Below are 12875 nucleotides of genomic sequence, written 5' to 3' on the forward strand. Positions count from 1 at the left end.
TACTGTAGGTTAGGAAAATATATTATAGTACAGTATAATATAGTAAGATAGAATAGGACTGTATTGTATAGTATATGTGGTGTAGAATAGGAGAGCATAGTATAGAATACCATTGGTTAGGACATTAAATTATATCATAGTATAGTTTAGTAGAGTATAGTCTTGTACACTACACTATATTATAGCATCAATTGTATAGTAGGATAGGGAAGGACAGGTTGTATAGTACACTTCAATATAGTATAGTATAGAATGGTATAGTATAGTGCAGTACAGGACAGAACAGCAAGGTATAGTATAGTATAGAATGGTAAATTATAGTGTAGGACAGGACAGCACAGTATAGTATAGTATAGTATAGTATAGTATAGTATAGTATAGTATAGTATAGTATAGTATAGTATAGTATATATATATATATAGATTATAGTACCATGGGCTTCCAAGATGAGAGATAGCTTGTTGTACAACATAAGAAGATGCCTGTGCAAATAAAAAGAAGTTGACTAAACAGGTCTATGTAATAATAAATATTTAAACATGTTTGGAGTGAAATAAGGAGTGGATGAATGAATGAAGACAGTGTATGTACATGAATGAATGAATGTGTACATGAATGAATAGATTGCCATTTTATTATGTATATGCTAATTAAGAAAAAATTTAATTCAGTTCAGAGTACTGTTGTACATACTAATAGATGCAGGACAGGTAGAAATAAAATGAAGGGCATCATAACAGATGGAATCAAAATCAGTATTCAAAGTTTTCTGTCATTCAAATCAATGGTCACTTCCCCAATTCAAGTGCATGCTTGGAAAAGATTAATCTTTTTATACCTAAAGTGGTATTTATTTATATTCAATGCTCCCACTTCATTTGACCCTGAAAATTGAATAAGGCCTTTTCGGTGACTATCCGTTTTTGATGCGACAAACACAGTTTATACATTTGCAACGTTACACTCTGATCAGTGAGTATGTCATTTTTTCATCACACAATGACTCTTAGAGAGGCCTGTTTATCACCCAAACACCCTTAAAGGAACCAGTATCTTCTGCTTTTTCTAAAAGCAAATGTACGATAACATCTTTCTCACTCTGCTGGCCGATCTGCCGGCGTAGTTCACACTCTCAGACCAGGCCTCCACATCTCACTTGTCTCTCAGCTCTTTAATGCAGAAGTGATTTTGCAAGAAAATGGCAAAAATGTATCTCACTTTGCAGTGATGTGAAACAGACATCTGCTTGTATTAATGTCCCAGATGTGGTAGTCTGACACGAATGTGGTTGAAGAAAAGTCTGTCAATGAATTAATATTATTCTACTAGTAATTTATTGTACTGTAATATAGTTGTTGTACTGTATCTGCTTTGCACAACACTTGCTGTGCTTCATTAGAGGAGATATGACCTCTCGATATGCTGAGATAGTCGCTACATGAACGTAAAGCATTGATGGGTTAATACCTGCATCCAATCGCTCTTGATGGAATGTAAGGATCTCAGCTATGGAGCAATTCACTGGGTCTTTGCCACTCGAAGAGCACCAATTTGCAAACACACGCCATTTCAGTGCATAGAGGCATCTCTTGGAAGGGGCTCTAGATTGCAAGATGGGGTTCATTATTTACTGAGCCGATTCTGGCTTGTTTGACATGTTCAGGGGCCACACGTGCAGGATTTACAGCTCCAGCTGGGGATGTCAGATTGTGCCCTTTGCTTGAGAGAGGAGGTCACTCCTCAGAGGGCTTTCCGGTATTTCCATCATCTTCTGAAACCAGGACCTATTGGGCCATTTCGGCACTACCAACAGAACTGTTTCCTTGTCCTATCAGACTTTACAGATGACAGAATATACTTGAGTTCCGCAGGCCAAGGTGTCCACCCTCAGTGGGGCTTGGGATATGGAGTACCAGAGGGACAGTGTGTATTTTCCACAGAGACAAACAGGCTGACTTCCACCTTGCCAAATACTTCCCAAATCCTCAGGATCGTCTGAGAATGAAATCTCCATTCCCCTGCAGTCGCTCCCTGGTGCAACAGCAGATCCACTCCGCAGTTCAGGTGGCCCGAGACCTATGCCGCTTGCAGGGAGAGGAGATGACGCCCGCTCCACAGGAGGAGGCGCTGTACCAGGCTCACCATTGGCAGCGAATGAGTTCCATCCTGGCTATTTATGTACACCACTACTGTCATATTGTCCGAATGAATCAGAATGTGGTGATTCACTATGACGCTAGAGGAGATAGATAGTCACTCGCCATTGGGAAGCGGTTGTGCACAGAGTGTGGAGTAACAGATGCGTGAAGGGGAGAAGAACCCTTCTTTGAGAGTATGTGTGAGAACATACTTTATGTGAACACAACACACAGAAACAAATTTGTGTAACATCCTGGCGAGTTCTGGCAGGAATGAGCAGCGTGTGTGGGTGTGTCTCGAGCAGGCTCAGCGAGTGCACTTCTGTTATTGTGAGAACATTATGTGCCTCCTCATGTGGTCCCTCGGGATCTAACGTGGGTGGGAGTGTGGGAGGTATAATAAGGCCGATCATTTGGCGGAGCTTCCAGAGACTCATGCCTTTGCAGTGAGGGCAGTCTGTCTTCATTAGAGCTATTTCGGCATTGGCGCGACCCAGGCAGCGAACACAGCTCTCATGTTCATCTGGTGGCAGCACGCTTATGGAACACTTGTGGAACGACAGCTTGAAAAAGATGCGCTGCATGCAAGAAAGAATTTTTGTGATATAGTAACATATTAATACATATTTACATACAGTATATATAAATGATACAGTATCTCCTGCTGGAACGCTGCGGGAAGTGGGTGGTGACTCACTGAAGTGCTGCATTGTTCAATGGTTTCTGAGTGAAGAACCTGTTCACCAATAAGCATCTTCGATGGCGAGGCGGAGAGAATCTTCACCCGAACACTGCAGGTCGCTGCAGGCGCTGAGAAGTACAGGCACTAAGTAATCCTGTCTGCATCTGCAGAGAAGATCCCATCTGCTGAAGAAGTGTATCCAAGAAGGCTTTCAAGACGAGAGATGATGCCGTTGTCATGAAGGAACAAAATTCTGAAGAAATGGTGATTTCGCGCCCACTTATAGGCAAGGCAAGGCAAGGCAAGTTTATTTATATAGTACATTTCATACACAATGGTAATTCAAAGTGCTTTACATAGAAGAGATTAAAATAAGAATAAAAAAATAAGAATAATTGAAACAGTTTAGAATATAAAATAAAATACAGTACAAACAGTCAGACACACAGTGGCACAGTGCTCATTCAGTAAATGCACAGCTAAACAGATGTGTTTTGAGTCTGGATTTGAAAGTGACTACTGTAGGAGCACATCTGATCTCTTCTGGAAGCTGGTTCCAGCTGCGGCTGGCATAATAGCTAAAAGCAGACTCTCCTTGCTTAGAGTGAACCCTTGGTATTTTTAGCTGATGTGATCCTAATTATCTGAGTGATCATATATGAATATATGAATGGGCAGGGCTCAAACACCATTGCCAATCACAGGATTGATGTAATTATACAAGGGATTCAACTAGGTCATCAGAGAAGGAATCCCTATAGCGATTTCTCGCAATGTCGAGTTAATTGAATTGAAAGGGAACCAGTAGGCCTATGCCTAATTCAGTTCATTCAATCACCAATTATTGAAACAATTTTAAAGGAGTAAAATCTCCCCAAAAATAAAAATCCTGTCATGAACTGATCCTCATGTCGTTCCAAACCTGTTTGACTTTCTTCTGCAGAACAACAAAGATATTTTAAAGTATGTTCCATTCACTGATTATTTGTTTTCATTATTATCACTGCATTTGACCTTGAAAATGAACAAGACGTTTTCCATTAATATTAATGACTATCCTTTTTGGATGCAATATATACAATTGCAGAACTGATAGTAACTCACTTTAAAACTTAAAAAACACCCCAAAATCTCATAAAAGTAGTCTTCTAAGGATTTAGATGATGAATAGACTGAAATGTATGTGATTTTTACACTCATAAATCAAATCAAATCTTGGAATAGCTCCTTTAAACAGAACACAAATAAAATAAGTGACCCACCTCAAAAATCATACCTCATTTGTTCTTGTCATGGCATCATAACACAAGAACCAATGAGGATTATTGATGTGTTGCCATATTTGATTTGTGCTCTGTTTACAGGAGTTAATGAATGATTTGATTAGAGAGTGAATAACAACTTTAAGTCTGTTCATCAAACAAAGTGATTGTATGCCTTCAGAAGACTTGTAATATGATACATAAGTGGCATGGACAACATTTATGACAATTTTGGGTGCTTTTTCAGCTTTAAAGTGAGATCTACTGTTATTGAAATGGATGAAGGGAACATCCTTTAAAACATACAGGTTTGGAATGACATGAGTGTGGATAAATAATTAATGAATTATTATTTCGGAGTGGCTATTTGTAGTAGGTGTAAATAGCACCTTCCACACATTGCAGCTATTTGCACTAAAATAGTCTGGTGGAAACACAGAAATTGAAGACTAACTGCACCCCTATTATCTCTAGGTAATCACAGTGGTGTGGGGTGTGACTACAGTTTGGATGTCCTTTTTTTGTGCAGGCGGCCAGGGTTCGAATCTGCCTTTTGTCCCATTTTTTCCCATACTGTTTCCTGTCTCCGCTCTTAATGTTTCATTTAATACTACTTACAATAATAAATAAAAATGAATAAAAAGGTTGATTTCCTCACAGTGATTTGGTCACGGTGAAGGTCGGGGTTGAGAGAAAGGTTTGATCTGGATAAAATTAACAATGGTTTTAGACTAGGATTGCCAGCTTTCTACCAGTCAAATACGGGATATTCCAGCTCTAAATACGGACTTGCAGGGCTCCTGTGCAAAATGCTGTGCAACAGTTATAGAGGTCCACCTAGAGCTTGTTCACATAGAAAAACAATTGAAAAACAGCATAGATAGATGCAAAAATGCATTCAGTGTGAACAGCCCCAAAAATGCTTAAAATAAAAAAGCCATTAAAACAATGACCAGGAAGAAGATTTCCATCAGTTTTCACTTTTAAAAAAGACAACTTTTTGTAGCTGCAATTAATGAAAAAGAAAATATTTTTCTGTCAAGCATTTTCTTCCCCATAATTAAGCTTATGCCTTTTCTAGTTTGTAAAGCTCAATGAACCAGCTTTCTATTTAAAATGTGGTTCTTAAGTTTGTAGACAGTAACTCTCTCTTTCCTAGCATTTGTCCCACATTGGTGCAGGGTCCACTTCTTGATAGTCATATATTTTTGATTTGGCACAAGTTTTACACCGGATGCCCTTCCTGATGCAACCTCCAGTGGCTGGGGGACTCACATATAGGCAATATTTAGAGTCTCCAATTCACTTTGAGTTTTTAGACTTGTGGGGGAAACCGGAGTGCGCAGAGGAAACCCACGCAAACAGAAAGGCCCTTGTTGAGCCAGGACTCAAACCCAGGAGCTTCTTGCTGTGAGGCGACAGTGCTAACCACTGCGCCACTGTTTTGGCTTTTCATGCAGAATTTCATGCAGAACACAATTTTGTTCCCTTAAATTAGGGATGATTCCTTATTATGCTCGGATGGTTGGCAAACCTAATAGTAACATATGTTTATTTTGTGGTTACTATGATTATAACTAAATACTATGGTTATACTATGATTACTGTAATAAAACCATGGTTATTTTTCGTAAGAGAAGGTTAGAGTTAGGTTTAGGGTTAGAGGTTGGTGTAGAGTGTCTGTGGGACTCTAAATAAACACAATAAAACAAATTGTTGTCCCTATACTGTATGTTAGTAGAATACAACAGGGTTGAATACCCCCAGGGTAAAAGGCACATTTGATTTTACAGCAACAAAAACTACCACAGCACTTTTCGTTTGTCACTATGCACTGTCGCACTTTCGCATTACATGCAAATGTCATTGCGTGTAATGTCTAAAAGTTAGATTTTAAGCAATTTGATAATTTTTCAAATGTTGCAAATGTATGTAGCTAATGAGAATCTCTGAAATTATCACATTTATTTTGAGATTAAAAAATATGTTTGCTATTTTCATTTTTGTTCAAGGTGATTATTTGTCAACTTATGTAAATACTTGAGACAGCAAGATGCTTTTTTTTATTTTTTATAACTGTCCAATAAGTGAAAGGATAGTATTTTGGGCAAAAAAGTAAATGTTCTTTAAGGGGTGCCTTTAGTCCCGTGTACTCTATTTAATTATGGCTACAAATAGTATCTAACACTATTTGGATTAAGTACATGAAGACACTTTTTGTTGCTATTTACACTTAGTGCGAGCCGCTGCCTTCTTTAGTTGGCCTATTCCTTTGTGGTGTAAAATAAAAAATATTATTTACACATTTTTTGTGTCATTTACTACAACTCCCCAAATAAAGTTTGACTTAAAGGTTTAAGGCAATAACCAACAAATACATGTGAAAGCTCAAAGCATGTTTTCTGCACTTATTCTAGACTTGATTTCAAGATTTTCTCAATTTCAATGGACTGTTAGAAGTGTCAGATAGAAACTTGTTAGCCACATGTTTTACATGTTTTGTCAAGCTGAGTTGATGTACTCAGAAGTATAAATCTTCCAGGAAAACCACAAATTTCAATTGTACTCAAAAGCTACACAATCACACTTGATATGTACGGCCATGTTAAAGCTAAGTACTACAACACATGACTCACTGTTGAAATTATTATAAAATGTTTTTTTTTTTCAAATTAGTCATGCCATCATATAAATACACGTCACTGATAAATCAGCGTGCCATGGTCACACATGTGTGCAGTGGAACCCTCTGTTACACAAACTTCTCCTTATTGAGTGAACATTGTCTCAAATAACAACACAATGGCCAGGAAACTCTTAACACCTCTCAACACGTCTGCCTCCATGTGATTTGTAGCACTCCACTGTTCAGTAGATTTACAACCAGAAGCCCTGGATTGGAGGTTCACGATGAGCATGTCTGATTATAAAGATAATGGAAGACCTCCTATTGTAACCAGTTAACCGTGCCGCATGGTTCATTATTGTCTTGACACGTAGCATTATCAAGAAGTCGCTAGTGAGATAAACTGCTGTTCACGTGGCTTGTGCAGCAAGAGGAGAATAAAAGTTTTACAAACAATCAGTCAGTTATATGGATGGATGAATCATCTGTTTTGGAAGCAGGAACTTTCAGTTTGTGATTTCCAACTCAGTTTTCCTTTTTCAGTATGATTCTGATTCGCAAGGTTCAGAGCAATGAACTTTCTGGATAGATGTTTGTTTTATAAAACCCCTAAAGGTTTAATCTTTTACACATAGTCCATTCAAACATTGTTTGTCTTATGTGTGCTATCTATTTCCATTTTCATTACCACAAAAACTATTTTGACTGATATTGGAAGTGAAGGGGGCCAGTCCATAAACATTAAAAAACACCCAGATTCAAAAGTATAGTCACAAGATGTAAACATTGTATGTGTTAACATGATTTTATTGTGATCAAATTGCTTACTAACTTTATCGGTGTTAAGTTCTGCCAATATAACAGCTTTGTGGTCATGACAACTTGATGCTGGTAAACCCTGTAATCTGGTAAATGCCTTAAATCCCTGATTTTATCACACTGAAATTATGTTTAAATGTATAAAATGTTTATGTCTTGTGGCTTTACGACAGCATTTGAGTCTATTGAGCCTAACTTGTATTCAACCTGAGACATTCTGTCAAGATCTCTCACTGACTTACATTGATAGACTGTTCAGCATTCAAAATGTAACCAACATCGATGGAAACATTGTAATATGGTATTCTTAATTGTGATTGTGGTCTTGTCTTCCTTGCATATATTTAACCATTACACTGCACATTGACTATGTGTTGATTCTCGTGTGCAGCTGACAGAAAACAAGATTTGTGCTGAGTCTCATGACAACCAGCAAAGCAGCTCAAAAATGTAGTGGCTTTGGTTGTTTCATTTATGCAGAACCAATGCCTACAACCCAAACTTACCTAAAATGTTAGAAATACAAATGTAGTTTTGTATTGCATAACAATAGATCAGGGCCGGTACTAGTATGTGATCTTTGGGGGGCATTTTGACCTTTAGGGTGGAGAATCACAAAAAGAATCAAAAAGGTAGATGTATTTTCATAAACTATGATTGAAGATGTTTGATTTTACAATGAGGCAAGCAAACTCTCAAAGTTTTTAATCCTAAATTCTGCTCACTGCTTCTCCCTCTTCCCTATCTGAAGTGAACAGCAACATTGCCCATGGTTTGAGGTTAGGTCTGGGGAGAAACTGCTGCCATCAGATAACCTGTGTATGTGTGATCACCCCAGAACACCACCTGTTCTCTGTCTGAAACCTCTTTCTGTGGTTTAGGTGGCAAGGGGAACCTGTCTGATTAATCCTACAAAGGCTGACACATGAAATAATCCTATTTTGATATGGTACTTTTTATTGAAACCTTAAAGGTGCACTCTGTAATTTTTTCCTCATTAAAAAAATGTTACGTCCTGAAGACATGAATTGGCGGCGGGGGGCAAATTATTGATCATGTTGATGAAATATAGGCTATAGGAAATCTTGTATCAAATATGATATGCCAGGCCTTAAACAGCAGATTGGTATTTATTTCTCATAATCTGGTTTGTTGCTGAAAGCACTGTGTTTTAATCTCGGAGTTTGCTCATAAAAAAACCTTATGGAGAGGAATTATAGTGAAATTCTATAATAAATACACATCTTGCGATGCAACCTGGACATGTTATCAGGGAAGTTCCTGGGGTCTCACCCAGGTGACCCAGCCGAAGTTGATCAAGCCCCAACTCGTGCCCAAGTTGCGCTAACTCCTCCACGGATCTCTCCGTCTGATCCACAGCCACCACAAAGCCAGTTCTGCTGCCTCTGTGGTCATTCTTGTGGCACTTCGCTTCTTGGTTGCGGTGATGCCCAGGATTACATACATTCTGCACAGGGACTGACCTGCAAACCCTCTGCAGCCCATCTCTATAAGCTTGCATCTTTCCCGCCAGCCATTCTCCAGACACTGCTCCACCAGCTTCATATACTTATCACTCTTCCTCTCATTGGACTCCACAGTCTTTTCCTCCCAAGGGACAGTAAGCTCCCAGAGCTGATTGGTGGACTCAGATAGCAGAATCATATCTGGCCTTAATCGTGATGGAGCCACATGATTAGGGAACTTCAGCTGCTTGCCCAGTTCAACTCTCAGTCTTGCGCAGCTGTGAGCAGACCTGGAAGATTGGTCCTGGTCGCTGATGGTTTTTCTCCTGCCCTTAGAAATGTTGTCATCTTCGTTGGGCGATGATGCTTGCAGTGCACTATAGCACTGGAGATGGTGTCTGCTATGGCCTACAGCACTTGGTCATGAGTGCTTTTGGACAGCTGCTTAGGATGTGCTACAAAGTGACTTTCGCTGGGCACAGTGGGCATGTGGGGCTTTCCATCTTTCCCCAACAGAACAGGTTGGCTGGGCTTGGCAGAATGTCGTGGATGTTCTCCAAAATTAACAATTTAATGGAGATGACTTTAGATACAGTTGCCTCAGAAGGAATTTGGACACTTAAGTGACACATTTGAATGTCATTGCACTAGAGAACAAAATATAAATCTAAATGGCATTTATTTTACAGAAATATAACCAAAATCCCTTTCAAAGCAAGGCAGTCCACTCAGCAGCCATCTTGGAAATGCTCCCGAACAGCTTTTTTCGATGTAAACAAGCAGTATAAAAGTACAGCCTCTATCCAATTGAATAGAGAAAGACTAAATCTCCAAAATGGTTGTTCAAGATTACGATCAAAGAAACTTTTTCAAATCAGCAGTAAAATATGAAAACAATGGTATCCTAATGGTATCACTTCTTTAGCACAGATCATGGCAAAAAAAAAAACATAATTTTCCAGGTTGGTTCAGCTAATGCGTTCTGGAGTTGACTAACAGGATCTTTTACATGTAAGGCGAGACTTCCTTTTCTACACCCGCCATATTAGGTTTTCCGATTTCTCCTATTCATTTTCATACAAGTGCTCTGTCTCGGGCGGAATAGTTTCTAAAATAATACAGTAACACTTAATAAATAAATAATAAATAACACTTTTTTTATTTGCAGATGCCACATGGTTTTATATTTTGTATTTATGGACATTCAGACATTTATAGGTGTGACTTAAATGTTCAAAAGTGTCCAAATACTTTTGCAATATAAGCTGTTGTGTTTAAGAATAAGCGAAAGAACGGTTTTGAGGTATTGTCATTTTCACACATGCGTGGTTTTGAAATGAGCCATGAGCAAGGCTATAAACATCTTCTTTTTTTAAAAAGATGCTGCTAAGCCATGCACCATCTCTGATTGAGCTCTGGTTGAGGAGTCTCAAATTCAGAAATAACTTTGTGGTCACAAAAGCTTGTATATATCTCTGACTTTGTTCCCATTATACCTTAAACTGTCAGACAAAGTTAATACACCGAGAAACTACAAACCACAAACTCTTATCACAGCTGCTTTATGCATCTATTTCAATCACATACTAAATAAAGGGATATGTAGAAACCAGAAAGGTCCTGTCCATAGAAGAAAATAAGAAAGAAAGAAAGAAAGAAGACCTCAGTATTTTAGAAGTTTTGAAGAGAGCTGACCTATTGCTGCAGTGATACTGTCTGTTCATGTGTCTGGTTTCCTGTTCTTGCAACGGCGAGGAGGATTGTCACGTTTACACTGTGCTGCGCTTTAAAAGAATTACACGATGCCTGCACTTTGCCTTTGCTACTCATTTAGATGGGATGAGTTGCTCTTTATACTGCCTTAAAATCTAAGAGATCAAACTAAACTCTTGAATATAGAGGTTCTTTACAAGAACACTTCTCTTATCAAGAACCATTTTTGGCTGCTTAGTGTTTTTGAGTTTGCTATATGGTTCTTTAAAGATTAAAAGAAAAAGTTCTAGATGCTACATAGGTTCTTCAGACCAGCATATTGGTTTCTGGGTTCTTTCAAATACGCATAATAAAATAAAAAGTTATTTGTGGAACTTAAAAAGATTTCCCTTTGGCATCAGACTGCAAAACCCTTTTTGATTCTAACTGGAACCTACATTTGAGAGAGCTGACAATATACTGATCTCACTTTCTAAAGCAGCATTTTGTACATACTTTATTTCATATTTCAAACGGTAGTGTTTGGGTTAAGGTCTGACCCTCGCTTGTGAAGCTTTGTGTAACATTTTCATTAGTATGATAATGTAGTCATCATGTAATGGTAGTGTTTTTCATTCTTTACAGATTCAGAGCCTTGCCACGCAGAAAACATAATTGTCTCAACGTGCCAAGGCCTTCCACATCCACCTCCATGAAGAACAATGACACCTAAAAAAGGACAGCTGCCCTGACGTCCAGTCATCCTGTCTCCAGATGCACGCCCTCCAATGATGCACTGAAGATGTTCTATAAACAGCGCTACCCACAGCTACTGTGTCCACCAAGCAAGAGCCTTCACATCATCAGCTATGAGGGCAACTGAGGAAGATTTTAAACATGGTGCAACTCGGCTTGTAAACGAGCAGAGACACACTGACATGTGGACAGTTTTACCATTAACACTTAAAAGTGACAACTAGATTTCGCTCATTCTTGCCAAAAAAGGATGCTGGATGCCCTCGATCTAACACCACACAACACTTGTTAGAACTGTGATGCTGTTCTTTGTAAGACTTTCATACAAAACAAGAGGTTTTAGAGTAATATACAAATTGTCAAACATTAACCATAAAGATAATATTACTGGATGTCTTTCTTAACAATTTCATGTAGTCACTGACTGAACAACAGTGATTTCAGTACGAATGTCTGTATTTTATGTGGACTGGATTTAAAAGATTTTGGCCCCTGCTTAAATATAGGGTAAACTAAGTACATTTCTGTTTGGACTTGGATCCAGTTTTACCTTGTGGCTTTTATGGTACACTTATTGGAGTTGCAGTAAGACCAGACCATCCAAATTGAACACACATACAGTACCAACCCTCAAAGACTCAGACCCCAAGGCCCAGACCAACACCAGTCAATTCAAGAACTAGACTAATTCAACCAAAATGTTGAATTGCAGCATTCAGTTCAAACTTTGCACCACTTTTTAGAGTGGCTAAAGGACCATTCCGAGCCATGCAGTTCTTGTGAATTCCTGTGATGCCAAGATGCCAACACTGGTTGTAAATACGAAAAAAGCCGAAACCCAGATTCAGACCAAGACTTTCAATTTTGAGACCCAGACCAAGAAAGCGAGTAATGAGACCAAGACCAGGCTTATGTGGTCTCGAGAGGTCACAAGACCAGAGATGGGTTAGGTCCAGAGAAAATGTAATCCACTGCTAATTACTTCTCTAAAATTGTAATCAGATTACTTAATATTTTTCCTTACTTTCTAAAACACTTCTCACAAATTTTTTTGTTTTGCCGCTCAACAAATTCAAAATAATATCTATATTTGCTCTTTGTTCATTATGACACCTTTCAGCGGTCACAATAACTCAATACTGCATATTTTTAAAATATTATATATCAAAAATATATTATTTTAATAATATGTTTAACCCAAGTAATGAACTTAAAAGTGATTACTTTAGATTTTAAAATGTAAAGCATTATACTACCCTTTTATTTGAAAAAAATAATTAGATAAATAGGTATTAGGTAAATAATTAGGTTACTTTGTAATCAGATTACACCCAACAGTCTACAACAGTCAACCTTTCTGACTCTAAGGGCCCCTATTGTCAGAGAAAATATTCGAAGACACACAATGTAGGCTATTAGATATTTATATTATA

This window comes from Xyrauchen texanus, chromosome 6 (genome assembly GCF_025860055.1).
Source record: "Xyrauchen texanus isolate HMW12.3.18 chromosome 6, RBS_HiC_50CHRs, whole genome shotgun sequence".
NCBI classification, from domain to species: Eukaryota; Metazoa; Chordata; class Actinopteri; order Cypriniformes; family Catostomidae; genus Xyrauchen; species Xyrauchen texanus.